This window comes from Scyliorhinus torazame, chromosome 29, assembly GCF_047496885.1.
Source record: "Scyliorhinus torazame isolate Kashiwa2021f chromosome 29, sScyTor2.1, whole genome shotgun sequence".
Taxonomy (NCBI): domain Eukaryota; kingdom Metazoa; phylum Chordata; class Chondrichthyes; order Carcharhiniformes; family Scyliorhinidae; genus Scyliorhinus; species Scyliorhinus torazame.
In genome coordinates, this window is record NC_092735.1 from 10,153,109 (window position 1) to 10,168,923 (window position 15,815).

Consider the following 15,815-nt stretch of genomic DNA (forward strand, 5'->3'; position numbering starts at 1 on the left):
AATGCACCATGGTAGTACAGTGGGTAGCATTGTTGCTTCACAGCACCAGGGTCCAAGTTTGAATTCCCAGCTTGGACCAGTGTCTGTGCGGAGTCTCCACGTTCTCCCAATGTCTGTGTGGGTTTTCTCCGGGTGCTCCGGTTTACTCCCGCAGTCCAAAGATGTGCCAGCCATGAACACCTTGAACAGAAAATGCTGGACAATCTCTGCAGGTCTGACAGCTTCTGTGGAGCGAGAAGGGAGCTAATGTTTTGACTCTTTGTCAGCATCTGCGGTCTTTGGCTTTTATTGACACCTTGAAACCTGAGAAGATTAACGCATTTCAGAGCTGTCAATTGCTCTTTGATTGGCTGCATGTCAAATGTAGCCCCAGTGGCCTAATGGATAAGGCACTGGCCTCCTAAGCCAGGGATTGTGCGTTCAAGTCCCATCTGGGGTGGTTCTTATTTTTAAACATTCACCCTCTGGCTCATCACAGCCCTGTGTCAACTTTATCAAATTCAAATTCACTTCAGCTCCAAGCTTGCTCTCTTTAAGGAGGCCATTTGGCCCTTCGAGCCTGTACTGCCCTTCAATACTATTGTGGCTGATTCTATATCTCAACGGTGTCCCCCCGCGCTCTCTCCACACCCCTTCCTGCCTTTAGAGTCTAAAAATCTATCTACTTCCTTCTTAAATATATTGTTATGGGCGAGGCATTTTCAGAACCCCAAAATGTATCATGGAGTTCAACCAACCTCTCCCTTTAATGTATTTGTTGCTTTTCCTACCACATGGCTTGTTTCCTAGGTGTGGGATTACAAATATGGACACGTGGGTTTTTAAACACAAAACAATGTTTATTCCATGAACTCAACTTAACATCTTAAATAAACATTGGATCTCTTAACACCCCTTACTTCAAAGATAACTCAAAGAATATTGCAACAGTAAATAATTCCTCAAAATGTTCCTTCAAACTTCCAAGAGACTTAATACCTTTAAACAGAATCACATCAGGTTAAAGGCTTTACTGGTTTAAAGCACCCAAATGATCCAGAGATAGTCTTTCATGGCAGAGATCCAGCTCACTGCAAACACAGATACTCCCAAGCTCTTTTTCTCCAAACTGCAGCTCTCTGGAAACACACAGACACACACAAGCTGCTTTTTAAAAACTGCAGCTCTCTGGAAACACCCAGACACACATCAAGCTATTTTTCAAACTGCAAAACTAAACTGCAAAATGGGTGATTTAAAGCCCAGCTCCACCCACTCTCTGACATCACTGTTTTCTTAAAGGTACATTGCTTAAACATCCATGTCTTAAAGGTACTCTCACATGACACCTCCCCCCAAGAAAAAAAATAAACCGTCAATAAACTGTTTGCTAGAGCTGTTGGGGAGAGTTTTGTTGCTCTTTTTAACCTTAGTCTATTGGCTCTGATTACGTCACCTTTGCTCTTGAGTCGCCAGGTATCTTTATGATACCGCCACGTGGTTCAAGTTCAGGTTATGATTAATAATACAGCACACCGCTTAGTAAGGATTAAAACAACAGTCATTTATTATACACAACAAGCAATATTAATACCCTAATACTACTTTCTATATAATAAACCTATCCCTACTGGCCAATACTTAACTTAGGAAGAGCCCACCAGGTCAGGGAAACGAATGGCTTGTCCAATCAGATCTGACCCGCGGGATTCAAAAGGCTGCTACAGGTCGGTGGCTAGGTGTCTACCAGATAACGATCGCTAGATTCAAACTTACTGTTGCCGGTTGCTGTTCTTGCGAAGGTCTCGAGCAGGCGAAGATGAGAGAGAGAGATCTGAACTTGGACCCTCACTTTTATAGGGCCCAGGGGCTTCCCGCCTCCTGGGGTGGCCCTTGGCCCTGAGTCCCAATTGATTGGATTTGTCCCCAATCCCTGGGGTCGATGTGTCCAATGGTGAGGCGATTCCTCGATCGGGGGGTGGTCGTTCACCTGTCTTTGTTTCGGCCACTGCAGGCGCCGACAGGTCTGGCCCGGTATTCAATTGCTAATATGTTGCAATTGTTCCCGGGGATAGCCGATTTAACTGTGGATGTCTGAATAGATTGGCTGCAAACAGTCCTGAATGCAACTGCGAATACCTGGGTTGATGGGCTGTTGATAGCCCTGAGTATCGATCTGGGCTAACTTCCCAGAGCCGAATATGCAATACTGTCTGCAGCTGCCTGCTTGTGTCTTGTTAGCTGCTTTTCCCAGCAGCCTTTCGGGTTAGCCATTTCAAACTGGGTTTTGGCCAGATTAATCGGAACGCAGCCATTTTACGTGGCTACAGTTTAAACTAATGTGGCAGGGGGATGGGAACCGATGCAGGAGGTTGGAAGGTAGTAAAACAGGGACAGAAACAAAAGGCAGTAAGGGGGAAAGTGTAAGGCAGAGAAGCCATAGTCAAAAATCAAAAAGGGCGACAGTACAAGGTACAGTGACTGAGGGGAGCTCAGTGTATAGGCCCAGTAATACTGAATGGAATAAAACAGGAAGTGAAAACATTAATGGTAAGCGACGCGGCAGGTTGTTACATGAAGATATGGGTTCAACGACAAGGAAAATTAGGAGAAAGGTTAAGAGGAAATATAACTTAGGAGAGGTTACTGATCGAGGTGTTAAGATTCAGAACAGAGGTAAAAAAAAAGCCAACATAAGTGTACTTTACCTGAATGCTCGTAGCATTCGGAATAAGGTAAATGAGTTGATGGCGCAAATCATCGTGAATGACTATGATTTAGTGGCCATTACTGAAACATGGTTAAAGGATGGTCACGACTGGGAGTTAAATATCCGAGGGTATCAAATTATTCCGAAGGACAGAGTGGATGGTAAGGGAGGTGGTGTAGCTCTGTTATTTAAGGATGACATCCGGGCAACAGTAAGGGATGACATCGGTGCTATGGAGGATAAGGTTGAATCCATTTGGGTGGAAATCAGGAATAGTAAGGCGAAAAAGTCACTGATAGGAGTAGTCTATAGGCCACCAAATAGTAACATTGTGGTGGTGCAGGCAATAAACAAAGAAATAACTGATGCATGTAGAAATGGTACAGCAGTTATCATGGGGGATTTTAATCTACATGGCGATTGGTTTAATCAGGTCGGTCAAGGCAGCCTTGAGGAGGAGTTTATAGAATGTATCCGCAATAGTTTCCTAGAACAGTATGTAATGGAACCTACGAGGGAACAAGCGGTCCTAGATCTGGTCCTGTGTAATGAGACAGGATTGATTCAGGATCTCATAGTTAAGGATCCTCTCGGAAGGAGCGATCACAATATGGTGGAATTTAAAATACAGATGGAGGGTGAGAAGGTAAAATCAAGCACTAGTGTTTTGTGCTTAAACAAAGGAGATTACAATGGGATGAGAGAAGAACTAGCTAAGGTAGACTGGGAGCAAAGACTTTATGGTGAAACAGTTGAGGACCAGAGGAGAACCTTCCAAGTGATTTTTCACAGTGCTCAGCAAAGGTTTATACCAACAAAAAGGAAGGACGGTAAAAATAGGGAAAATCGACCGTGGATATCTAAGGAAATAAGGGAGAGTATCAAATTGAAGGAAAAAACATACAAAGTAGCAAAGATCAGTGGGAGACTAGAGGACTGGGAAATCTTTAGGGGGCAACAGAAAACTACTAAAAAAGCTATAAAGAAGAGTAAGATAGATTATGAGAGTAAACTTGCTCAGAATATAAAAGTTTCTACAAATATATGAAACCAAAAAGAGTGGCTAAGGTAAATATTGGTCCTTTAGAGGATGAGAAGGGAGATTTAATAATGGGAGATGAGGAAATGGCTGAGGAACTGAACAGGTTTTTTGGGTCGGTCTTCACAGTGGAAGACACAAATAACATGTCAGTGACTGATGGAAATGAGGCTATGACAGGTGAGGACCTTGAGAGGATTGTTATCACCAAGGAGGTAGTGATGGGCAAGCTAATGGGGCTAAAGGTAGACAAGTCTCCTGGCCCTGATGGAATGCATCACAGAGTGCTCAAAGAGATGGCTAGGGAAGTTGCAAATGCACTAGTGATAATTTACCAAAATTCACTAGACTCTGGGGTGGTCCCGGCGGATTGGAAATTAGCAAACGTGACACCACTGTTTAAAAAAGGAGGTAGGCAGAAAGCGGGTAATTATAGGCCAGTGAGCTTAACTTCGGTAGTAGGGAAGATGCTGGAATCTATCATCAAGGAAGAAATAGCGAGGCATGCCACACAAAAGGTTGCTGCATAAGGTAAAGATGCATGGCATTAAGGGGAAAGTAGTAGCATGGATAGAGGATTGGTTAATTAATAGAAAGCAAAGAGTGGGGATTAATGGGTGTTTCTCTGGTTGGCAATCAGTAGCTAGTGGTGTCCCTCAGGGATCAGTGTTGGGCCCACAATTGTTCACAATTTACATAGATGATTTGGAGTTGGGGACCAAGGGCAATGTGTCCAAGTTTGCAGACGACACTAAGATAAGTAGCAAAGCAAAAAGTGCAGAGGATACTGGAAGTCTGCAGAGGGATTTGGATAGGCTAAGTGAATGGACTAGAGTCTGGCAGATGGAATACAATGTTGACAAATGTGAGATTATCCATTTTGGTAGGAATAACAGCAAAAGGGATTATTATTTAAATGATAAAATTTGGGAATTCAAACAGACCGCGTGCAGGACTGAATATTATATGAGATCAATTCTTTGCCAAGAATTGGATGGGTGATGTGGGTGGGCTGGTGACAGCAGATTTGATCGAGAGGGGGGCAGTACCCAGGGAGCAAGACCCATTGACTTTCAGCTGGCACGGCCGGGCAGAGTGTTGAATATCAGGGTGTTGGGTATCAGGGTGTTGGGTATCAGGGCGTTGGGTATCAGGGTGTTGGGTATCAGGGTGTTGGGTATCGGGGTGTTGGGTCTCGGGGTGTTGGGTATCAGGGTGTTGGGTATCAGGGTGTTGGGTATCAGGGTGTTGGGTATCAGAGTGTTGGGTATCAGGGTGTTGGGTATCAGGGTGTTGGGTATCAGAGTGTTGGGTATCAGGGTGTTGGGTATCAGAGTGTTGGGTATCAGGGTGTTGGATATCAGGGTGTTGGGTATCAGGGTGTTGGGTATCTGAGTGTTGGGTATCAGGGTGTTGGGTATCAGGGTGTTGGGTATCAGGGTGTTGGGTATCAGGGTGTTGGATATCAGAGTGTTGGGTATCAGGGTGTTGGGTATCAGGGTGTTGGGTATCAGGGTGTTGGATATCAGGGTGTTGGGTATCAGAGTGTTGGGTATCAGGGTGTTGGGTATCAGGGTGATGGGTATCAGGGTATTGGGTATCAGGGTGTTGGGTATCGGGCTGAGGCACCGGGATTCGGTTCTCATGAACAAGAGGGCGCGAGGCGAGATTGGGGAGCAACTAGAAAAATGATACGAGTTCACACTGGGACAGCAGGAATCTCAGAGGAGGTTTAGCCCAGTTACCGAGGGGGAGGGCGGGAAGCAACGGAAGCAGCTGATTGGATGTGGTCTCAACCCTCATGACCAGGGGCTTAATGAAGAAAATCACAAGTCAATCTTCGTCATTCTTCACACATTGTTGGAGATGAGGGCTGAGGGGGAGAGATGATATTTCGTGGAGGAGAAGTGGCTCTCATTGCATTCCAGGATGAATAGAGGCCAGATCTAGCCAAGGGGAGTACCACCTGATCGTGTCCTCAGGTGGGTATCAGTGCGCAATGAACCTCATGGACGGGATGGTAAGGTCCTAGCCTCCTGAGCCAGGGAGAGCGGGTTTGAGTCGCCACTGGAGTGATGTCCAGTTAAAGATCGACACCATGGCGTTTTCAGCAGTGTGTGTAATGGATGGGGTCAGGGTCCTTCCTTTGGATTCCTGTATTTCCCATTTCTTTGACTTTGTCGCTATCATTTTTGATCCATGGATATTTAATGGAGAGGCACCTTTAAGTTGAGCAGAGGAAGTGAGTAGGGGAACGCGGAGAGAAGGCAGGAACGTGAGCTTAGTGAGTGTCAGAGCAGCCATGGGCTTATTAAATGGCAGGACAGGCTCGAAGGGCCGAATGGCCTCCTCCTGTTCCTATTTGTTATGACCTTCTGGAAGGGACAATTTGCAAGGCGCAGAAGGAGGGGATTGGGATGAATTTGTTTCATGGACCTGCCAAAGAGCCAGTACGGACACAATGGGCTGAATGGCCTGTCAGATTCTTGGCAAATTAATTCACCTGAAATGTTACCTGTTTCTCTCACCTGAAGCAGCCTCTCCTGTTATTTGAATCCCCTCTCCAGATGCAGAAATCTGATCCACAATTTAGCAATAAATCTTTACACAACACAGCATTGACCCATTCTTTCTGTCCAGTCTGGTAGCTTCTCCTGAAAGGTTGGCTGTGCAGGGTTTGAGTTTGATTGATTTATCTACTGTCCCGTTGCAGGAGAATGGGGTGGGGGGGGCACAGTAGTGAACTAAGACCAACGCATCACACAAGCTCGCTATCATAATATACACCAGTATATCATGGTGCAGACACACACTGATGGACACACAATGGGACCAATCAACACACACAACACCGCAGCCAATCACCAGTTAGAGCACACGCACTATAAAGTCACGCATCAGAGTTCCCGCTCATTCGGAGTTGCAGCTAGCTAGGAGGACAGAGCTCACAGCCTGCAACACAGACATTCACCGTGTGCTGAGTGCATCGACTAGGACAAGGCAAAGGTCTTTAGTTAAAGCTAGTATCGTGTTAATCCACAGTCAGAGTGTGTTAAACTGTTAATGATTCAATAAAATAGTGTTGCACTATTTCAAGTGTTGGTGACCTGTATGTGTTCCACGGATACAGAACACCCAACACAACACTCGCCACCCTCCCATTGATTCAGTCTACACCTCCCGCTCCCTCAGGAAGGCAGCCAGCATTGTCGGAGACCCGACCCACCCAGGCTTTGCCCTCTTCCAGACATAGGAACAGCTTCTTCCCCACAGCTACAAGACTCCTCAACGACTCTCCCTTGGACTGATCTGTTTCCTGTAAGAACACTGTTCACGACGGCCTATGCTGCTCTTGCTCATGTATTTGCTTTGTTTGTCCCCTTGTTCTGCACTGTAACCGATCACAATTTGTCGATGTGCTTTGTCGGTTATTCTTTTTGTCTACTGTGTACGTATTGTGTACATTCCCTTGGCCGCGTAAAATGCATCAGGCAGTCAATCAGTCAATCCCTCATTACGATGTAGCCCCTTTGGCCTAATGGATAAGGCACTGTCCTCCTAAACTAAGGATTGTGGGTTCATGTCCCATCTGGGGTGGGGCTCAATTTTAAACATTCTCCCACTGGCTCATTTAACCCCTCAATTCAATCTCAATCTCAATTCAAATTCACATCAGCTCCAATCTGCTCTGTTTTTAAAATGATTTTGAGTGCCCAATTCATTTTTTCCAATTACGGGTCAATTTAGCGTGTTCAATCCACCTACCCTACACACCTTTGAGTTGTGGGGGCGAAACCCACACAAACACAGGAAGAATGTGCAAACTCCACACGGACAGTGACCCAGAATCGAACCTGGGACCTCGGCGCCGTGAGACTGCAGTGCTAACCACTGCGCCACCGCGCTGCACTTCCAATCTGCCCTCTTTGAAAATCCCCACCACTTTAGTGAGATGAAGGAAAAGCAGATTCCCGAAGAACAATTGGGTAAACGCTGGAAGATAATCTTTGCAAGGTGAAGAGGCCGGGAGTGGGATGGGTAGCACAGTGGTTAGCACTGTGGCCTCACGGCACGAGCGATCTGGGTTCAGTTCTGGCCTTGGGTCAGTGTGTGGTGGATGATGTGTTGGGTGTTCTGGATCCGTGGAACACATACAGGCCGCCAACACTTAAAATAGTGCAACACTATTTTATTAAGTCAGAAACTGTTGAACGTACTTTCACTGTGGGTTAACATGATGTCAGATTGAACTAAGCACATGGTGAAGGTCCTACTAGGAAGCTGCAGCTCGAATGAGTGGGAACTCTGATGCCCCCTGTCTTTATAGTGCGTGTGCTCTAACTGGTGAATTTACAGTGCAAAAAGAGGCCATTTGGCCCATCGAGTCTGCGCCGGCCCTTGGAAAGAGCACCCCATGCATCTACCCTATCCCCGTAACCCAGTAACCCCAGCTAAACCTTTGTTCACTGAGGGGCAATTTAGCGTGGCCAATCCTCCTAACCTGCACTTCTTTGGACTGTGGGAGGAAACACACGCAGACACGGTGGGGGAAAGTGCAAACTCCACACAGACAGTCACACAAGGGCAGAATTGAATCAGGAATCCTGGAGCTCTGAGGCAGCAGTGCTAACAATACTGCCACCCCAAAAACATTCCTCACCCCAGATGGGACTCGAACCCACAATCCCTGGCTTAGGAGGCCAGTGCCTTATCCATTAGGCCACTGGGGCCACACGGAAGCTGGAGACATTTGGAGGTATTGATTGATTGATTGATAGTTGATTAATTTGCGGAGAATCTGACAGGCCATTCAGCCCACTGTGTCCGTACTGGCTTTTTGGCGGATCCATGAAACAAATTCATCCCAACTCTCCAGCCAACTGAGCTAAACAATCTGTATTTCATTGAAACCAGCTCCTGAGCAGAGCCTTGGAGCATTAAAGGGGCTAGATAAATGCAGACTGTTGTTGTTGATGGCTCCAAGAATTCATTGCATTGTGACTTATGCATGTTCTGTGTTTTCTTTCATGCATGGAACAATCTTTTCTGAGGTAATCTTTATTGTCACAAGTAGGCTTACCTTAACACTGCAATGAAGTTACTGTGGCAAACCCCTAGTCGCCACACTCCGGCGCCTGTTCGGTTACACGAAGGGAGAATTCAGAATGTCCAGAATACCTAATAGCACATCTTTCGGGACTTGTGGGAGGAAACCGGAGCTTCCGGAGGAAACGCACGCAGGTACGGGGAGAACGTGCAGACTCCGCACAGACAGTGACCCAAACCTAGAATCAAACCTGGGACCCGGGCGCTGTGAAGCGACAGTGCTAACCACTGTGCTGCCGTGCTGACCATTTGTGGACTGTACGCAGAACAATACTTTTCACTGTACCTCGGTACACATGACCATAAATTACATTCAGATTCTAATTCAGGGTGTTGTTAGCAATGGCGGGTGAAAATAGTTTCCATTCATTTTGAGCACTTTGAGAAACACGAGACATTTCAGAGATGTTCGTTCCCCATCGGCAGCCTGGTTTCAATTGTGCTTTGATTGAGACAGAACAGCACATAGCCTCAGTGGCCTAATGGATAAGGCACTGGCCTCCTAAGCCAGGGATTGTGGGTTCAAGTCCCATCTGGGGTGGTGTGTGTATTTTGAAACATTCTCTCGCTGGCTCCTCAGAACCTCTCCGTTCAAATTCATTCCAGCTCCAATCTGCTCTCTTCAATAATCCCCATGGCCACAGTGAGCTGAAGGAAGCAGATTCAATAAAAGCATCGAGGCAATTGGATGGCAGCTCCAAGAAGCAAGGAAGCTGTCACAGAGTCGCTTCGTCACTCTTCCTGATTCAAATGGCATTTGCCTGCACCCTCTCTACCAAGCTTAGACGCACATCTGGAGCTATCCTCTGTATTGGGGTGGCAGGTTGGTACAGTGGTCATTTGCCACCTGTAGTGTATTAAAATTCCAATGTGCATATTGTTCATGTGCACTTACTATACGTAATAGTACCAGCAGAGGGAGTCTGAAGAATCTGTTTTCATAAAGGGGCCATGCCGATTTTACATGTGTTCTGTTCATTCTGGGCTGTCTCTGCCCATTTCCTGTCCCAAGAGCCTCACACTGATGGCGAGGATGATGTAAGATGTGAAGCCATGAATCTTTTCGGAGGTATGTTTGCACATTTTATGCGTAGGAGGCAGCATTTTAAGTTGCGGGTATACAGCCGCAATCAGACGGGCACACAAGCTGCTCAGCTCCAACAAGCAAGGAAGCTGTTCCAGAGTCGCTTCATCACTCTTCCTGATTCAAATGGCATTGCCTGTGCCCTATCTACCAAGTTTAGATGTACATCTGGAGCCATCCTCTGTATTGGGCGGCATGGTAGCACAGTGATAAGCACTGTGGCTTCACAGTGCCAGGGACCCGGGTTCGATTCCCAGCTTTGGCCACTGTCTGTGCAGAGCCTGCATGTTCTCCCGTGGCTGTGTGGGTTTTCCCCGGGTGCTCCGGTTTCCTCCCACAGTCCAAAGATGTGTTCTCCATGAACACATTGAACACAAAATATTGGACAGTCTCAGCAGGTCAGACGGCATCTGTGGAGAGAGAAGGGAGCTAACGTTTTGACTCTGATGCACGATCAATTGCACAGAGACTAAAGTTGGGTACAACTGTGGCTTTATTACAGTCAGATGCGTGGCCTCCTGCTGCAGCTGGCGAAATGGCAGGGCACTGGAGGTCATACATATTTATACAGTTCTCCCTGGGCGGAGTCAGCCGGCAGGAGCTACCGGCGAACCTGTAGCGCAGGTCCTACCTTACATCTCCTATTACAGTGGTTCACCACATTCACCCCCTGTTAAAAATGAGTCCGGCGGGGGTGACGTGAAACTATATACAATTAGTGCAATTGTGTACAGGGGTAGGGAAAGAAAAGTCCATGTTGATGGTCCGGAGTCCGTCAAAGGTTCAGCCGGTCCGGTGCTTTGGTGCTTCGTTGGGAGCGGCGTAACGGTGGCGGCGAAGTCGGTGCTGGCGGTGGTGGAGGTGGCACCGATGGCGGTGGTGGCGGTGCTGATGCTCCAGTCACCGGGGAACTCCGGCAGCATGCCCACGTCCTCTTCGTCCTCTAGTGTGGAAAAGGGGAGGGGGGGGGTGGTTGGTCTGGTGGGGTCAATATTGGCGGCACGGTGGGAGGGGAGGGTGCGCATGGGTGGGGGGGGGGGTGTTGGGGTGGAACCTGATGGTGCCAGGTCCCTGAGTGAGACAGTATCTTGGCGGCCGTCAGGGAACTCAACGTAGGCATATTGAGGGTTGGCGTGAACCCTGTCCACCAAGGGGTCCGCCGTGTGGAGTCGGACGTGCCTACGGAGAAGGACCGGTCCTGGAGCTGTGAGCCAAGTCGAGAGCGACACCCCAGATGTGGACTTCCTGGGGAAGGTAAAAACACGATCATGGGGTGTGTTATTAGTGGCGGTGCACAATAGTGACCGGACGGAGTGTAGTGCGTCAGGGAGGACCTCCTGCCAGCGAGAGGCTGGGAGGTTCCTGGACCGTAGGGCCAGCTGGACGACCCTCCAAACCGTCCCATTCTCCTGCCCTACTTTCCCGTTTCCCCGGAGGTTGTAGCTGGTCGTCCTGCTGGAGGCTATACCCCTGCTCAGTAGGAACTGACGCAGCTCATCACTCATGAATGAGGATCCCCTAACACTGTGGATGTAGGCGAAGAAACCGAACAGAGCGAAGATGATGCTGAGGGCCTTGATGACGGTGGCAGACATCATATCGGGGCATGGGATGGCGAAGGGGAATCTGGAGTACTCATCGACCACACTGAGAATGTACGTGTTACGGTCGGTGGAGGGGAGGGGCCCTTTGAAATCCACGCTGAGGCATTCAAAGGGGCGGGAAGCCTTCACCAGGCACGCACGGTCTGGCCGGTAGAAGTGCGGCTTGCACTCCGCACAGACCTGGCAGTCCCTGGTGACTGTCCTTACTTCCTCGACGGAGTACGGCAGATTGCGAGCTTTGACAAGATGGTACAATCGAGTGACCCCCGGGTGACAAAGGCTGTCGTGTAGGGCCCGGAGTTGGTCCACTTGTGCGCTGGCACATGTACCTCGGGAGAGGGCGTCTGGGGGCTCGTTGACTTTACCGGGGCGATACAAAATCTCGTAATTATAGGTGGAGAGCTCGATTCTCCACCGCAAGATTTTATCATTTTTGATCTTGCCCCGCTGTGTGTTATTGAACATGAAGGCTACCGACCGTTGGTCCGTAAGGAGAGTCAATCTCTTACCGGCCAGGTAATGCCTCCAATGCCGCACAGCTTCAACGATAGCTTGGGCCTCCTTTTCGACGGATGAGTGTCGAATTTCAGAGGCATGAAGGGTGCGAGAAAAGAATGCCACGGGTCTGCCTGCTTGGTTTAGAGTGGCGGCAAGGGCGACGTCTGAAGCGTCGCTTTCTACTTGGAAAGGCAGTGACTCGTCCACTGCGCGCATCCAGGCCTTGGCGATGTCTGCTCTGATGCGGGCGAAAGCGTGTTGTGCCTCGGCCGCGAGGGGAAATTGGATGGAATGGATGAGTGGGCGGGCCTTATCCGCATAGTTTGGGACCCACTGAGCGTAGTAGGAAAAGAACCTCAGGCAGCGTTTGAGGGCCTTGGGGCAGTGGGGGAGGGGAAGTTCCATGAGGGGGTGCATGCGGTCGGGGTCGGGCCCGAGAAGTCCGTTTTGGACTATATAGCCGAGAATGGCTAACCGGGTCGTGCTGAACACACACTTCTCTTTGTTCTCGGTCAGGTTGAGAAGAGTGGCAGTGCGGAGGAATTTATCGAGGTTGGCATCGTGGTCCTGCTGGCCATGGCCGCAGATGGTGAAAGGTGGCCCGCAAACCGTACTGGTCGACCATTCGATCCATCTCTCTTTGGAAGACCGAGACCCCATTTGTGACGCCGAAAGGGACCCTAAGGAAGTGGTAGAGGCGACCGTCCACCTCGAAGGCCGTGTGTGGTAGTATGTATTGGGGGTCATGTGGGACTGGAAGCCCTAATGTGATTGGCTGACAGATCCCGGGTCCTGGTTGGCCGTTGACCTCTAGCTCCGCCCTGAAGGCGGAGTATAAGAAGCCGGAGTCTTCCCCCGCAGGCCAGTTTACTATCGAGCTGCGGGGGAACAGACACGCTTAATAAAGCCTCATCGACTTCACTCTATTCGTCTCACGGAGTCTTTGTGCGCTACAATTTATTAAGCGTGCCTAAAAAGGATTATGGAGCTCAGGATCATTCCGGAATGCCTGAGGATCAGCCCCCACGCAGTGAACGCGGCAGCAGCCTTCAAGCACTGGCAGACTTGCTTCGAGGCCTACCTCAGAACGACCACCGGCCGGGTCACAGAAGACCAAAAACTGCAGGTCCTGCACTCGAGGGTGAGCACGGAGATTTTCTCCCTCATCGAAGACGCGGAAGATTTCCAGACGGCGTTCGCAGCACTGAAAAGTCTCTATGTCCGCCCAGTTAACCAAATCTACGCTCGCTACCAGCTCGCGACGAGACGGCAAGCTCCTGGAGAATCGATGGACGAATTCTACGCCGCGCTGCTGATTTTGGGACGAGCCTGCAGCTGCCCGTCGGTGAACGCAAACGAACATACGGACATGTTAATGCGCGATGCTTTTGTGGCAGGTATGCAATCCTCCCAAATCCGCCAAAGACTTCCAGAAAAAGAGTCGCTAGGACTCTCAGAGGCACGGGCCCTAGCAGCCTCCCTAGACGTGGCCGCGCGTAATACCCGCGCCTACGGCCCCGACCGCGCGGCAGCCCATTGGGCCCCGTACGTACCCGTCGGAGCAAACCCCCTACCCCCCCCGGACACCCCACAGGCTTGCGCGGTCCAAACGGCGAGTCGCACCGGGGGCGCCCGCTGTTATTTCTGCGGCCAGGCGAAACACCCCCGACAGCGCTGCCCGACCCGCGCAGCTATCTGCAAAAGCTGCGGGAAAAAGGGCCATTATGCGGTTGTGTGCCGGTCCCGCGAGGTCGCCGCTGTCCCGGGAGAACAGGGAGCCCTGCAAGCCGTTTACGCGCCCCAACCCCCCCAGCACGCCATGTACGACCCGCAGGCGCAGCCGCTCTGGGTCCCGACCACCACGGTCCCGGGAGAACAGGGAGCCCTGCACGCCGCTTACGCTCCCCAACCCCCCTCCCCGCAGCCCATGTATGACCCGCCGCCGGCGCTACCGCTTTGGGTCCCGGCCAACACTCTCCACGGAGAGGAGGGAGTTTTGCGCGTCCCTAACGCCCCACTAACCCCCACCCCGCGCCCCACGCCTGACCCGCCGGCGCCACCTACTTGGGCCCCGACCACTGCTGTCCCCGGTGAGGGAGCTCCGCGCGGTCCTAGCGCTCGCGGTCCTAGCGCTAGCGGCCCTAGCGCTCCCCAGCCCCCCCCAGTGCACCATGTGCGACCCACAGACGCCGCCATTTTGGGTCCCGGCCACCACGAGGGGAGGAGGGGCGCCGCCATCTTGGACCGCCCCAGACCTGTACGACGCGTGGGGGCGGCCATTTTGTCCACCCCCGCCGCCATCTTGTGACCCCCCCAGCCACGTGCGATGTATGGGGGCGGCCATTTTGTCCATCCCCGACGCCATCTCGGACGGCAACAACGGACCCCACTCCACTACTACAACCACGTCTCGCTTCAATTACGCTCGATCAAGCTCGGCCCCGGACACTCCAGACAACGACGACAACGGTGCTAATAAACAGCCACGAGACGCCATGCCTAGCCGACTCCGGGAGCACGGAGAGCTTTATCCACCCCAACACGGTAAGACGCTGTTCCTTGACCACCTATCCCAGCGCACAAAAGATTTCCCTAGCTGCAGGATCCCACTCTGTACAGATCCAGGGATTCTGCATAGTTACCCTAACGGTGCAGGGGAGGGAGTTCAAAAACTACAAACTAAACGTCCTTCCCCAACTCTGTGCCCCCACCTTGCTGGGATTAGATTTCCAATGCAATCTACAGAGCCTTACGTTCAAATTCGGCGGCCCAATACCCCCACTCACTATCTGCGGCCTCGCAACCCTCAAGGTGCAACCCCCCGTCCTTGTTTGCGAACCTCACCCCGGATTGCAAACCCGTCGCCACTACGAGCAGACGGTACAGCGCCCAGGACCGGACCTTCATTCGGTCTGAAGTCCAGCGGCTACTAAAGGAGGGCATAATCCAGGCCAGCAATAGTCCCTGGAGAGCGCAGGTGGTAGTAGTGAAGACAGGGGAGAAACAAAGGATGGTCATTGACTATAGCCAGACCATCAACAGGTACACACAACTAGACGCGTACCCTCTCCCCCGCATATCCGACATGGTCAACCGGATTGCCCAATATAAAGTCTTCTCCACCGTGGACCTCAAGTCCGCCTACCATCAGCTCCCCATCCGCCCAAGTGACCGCAAGTACACAGCCTTCGAGGCAGACGGGCGATTATACCATTTCCTACGGGTCCCTTTTGGCGTCACAAACGGGGTCTCGGTCTTCCAACGGGAGATGGACCGAATGGTTGATCAACATGGGTTGCGGGCCACGTTCCCGTATCTCGACAATGTAACCATCTGCGGCCACGATCAGCAGGACCACGACGCCAACCTCCAAAACTTCCTCCAGACCGCCAAAGCCTTGAACCTCACGTACAACGAGGACAAGTGCGTTTTTAGCACCGACCGGCTAGCCATTCTGGGCTACATAGTACGCAATGGGATAATAGGCCCCGACCCCGAACGTATGCGCGCACTCATGGAATTTCCCCTCCCGCACTGCCCAAAAGCCCTGAAACACTGCCTGGGGTTCTTTTCATACTACGCCCAGTGGGTCCCCCAGTACGCAGACAAGGCCCGCCCCCTAATACAGACCACGACCGTCCCTCTGTCGACAGAGGCTTGCCAGGCCTTCAGCCGCATCAAAGCGGATATCGCAAAGGCCACGATGCGCGCCATCGACGAGTCCCTCCCCTTCCAGGCCGAGAGCGACGCCTCCGACGTAGCTCTAGCGGCCACCCTTAACCAAGCGGGCAGACC

The 15,815-nt window shown here is 50.9% G+C and overlaps 3 non-coding genes across 3 annotated transcripts; 2 read left to right on the forward strand and 1 right to left on the reverse strand.

The window, feature by feature from the left end:
* Positions 1-366: 366 nt before the first annotated feature.
* Positions 367-439, forward strand: trnar-ccu (transfer RNA arginine (anticodon CCU)). Its single transcript has one exon. It is a non-coding gene; the product is annotated as a tRNA-Arg (tRNA).
* Positions 440-8,385: 7,946 nt separating this feature from the next.
* trnar-ccu (transfer RNA arginine (anticodon CCU)) lies at positions 8,386-8,458 on the reverse strand. Its single transcript has one exon. It is a non-coding gene; the product is annotated as a tRNA-Arg (tRNA).
* An 844-nt stretch (positions 8,459-9,302) lies between these two features.
* On the forward strand, positions 9,303-9,375 carry trnar-ccu (transfer RNA arginine (anticodon CCU)). Its single transcript has one exon. It is a non-coding gene; the product is annotated as a tRNA-Arg (tRNA).
* Positions 9,376-15,815: the final 6,440 nt, after the last annotated feature.